Source organism: Mesitornis unicolor, unplaced genomic scaffold (assembly GCF_000695765.1).
Source record: "Mesitornis unicolor isolate BGI_N332 unplaced genomic scaffold, ASM69576v1 scaffold27503, whole genome shotgun sequence".
NCBI lineage: Eukaryota > Metazoa > Chordata > Aves > Mesitornithiformes > Mesitornithidae > Mesitornis > Mesitornis unicolor.
In genome coordinates, this window is record NW_010173053.1 from 24,049 (window position 1) to 25,053 (window position 1,005).

The following is a 1,005-nucleotide window of genomic DNA, read 5'->3' on the forward strand; positions in this document are numbered from 1 at the left end:
GAAGCCAATGCCGGGCTTAAGAGTGGCTGGGAATCAGTTACCGTAGACAGATGCTAATTTTTTTTCATTAACCGAGCGAGATTTAACGGCCGTTTGATTGGCTTCTGAGGTAGATGGCTAGGGTAAAAAAGCAAAAAAAAAAAAACAAAAAAGCAAAAAAAAAAAAAGAAGGATTGGATCAGTTTTTAGCTCCACGTGCCAGGACAGCTACTTAAATGGAGCGAGAGGTGCTGCGCCGCGCCGGGACGACCGGCTGCCAGGCCGGCGCGGTGCTGGGGACGATGAGGGGTGCTGGGTCCCCTCCGGCGGGCGCAGCATTCGCCCTCTCATTTAAGTAGCCTTGGGGGGGTCCCATCGAACCGAGGCGCCCAGCGGCTGCGTCTCCCCGACCCCTTCACCCCCGTGGCTGGGCGATATTCCCGGAGCGACGTTTTGGAGCATTGAATTTTGATTTTTGTTTTCTTATTTTTAAGAGCAATTCCGGTGGATTCTTACCGAGCTTTGGTAACAAAATCCATTGCGGGCAAAAATAATAATAATTAAAAAAAAAAAGAGAGAGAGAGAAACCCCCTCACCTTAGAGCCAAATGGATCTGGGTCCCTTTGGGAGCTCTGCACTGCTCCATCCCGGAGCCGCCGCGGGCGGGAGGGCAGGATTCCTCCTGCCCGCAGTGCAGTGCCTTGTACAGCCTTAGAAGCCAGGAGAGCACCTCTATTTTCCAGGATAATTTTAATTTCTTTTTGTTTTCCAGTCATTTGAATGTTTTCTTTTCACTTTAGGTTCACGAAAGATTTTTTTTTTCATTTTTAATTTTTTTTTTTCCTAATTTTAATTTTTTTTTCTTTCTTTTTTTTAAGCCTATGAAATAATGGCAGAAATGGGACATGCGACCTTTTTTTCCTCCGAGATCTCCGCTGCGGAGGTGATGACCCGTCCCAGGGACGAGGCAAACCGGGGAAGGGAAAGGGGCAAGGGAAGGGTTTTTGGTTTTTCCCACCTCCCTTC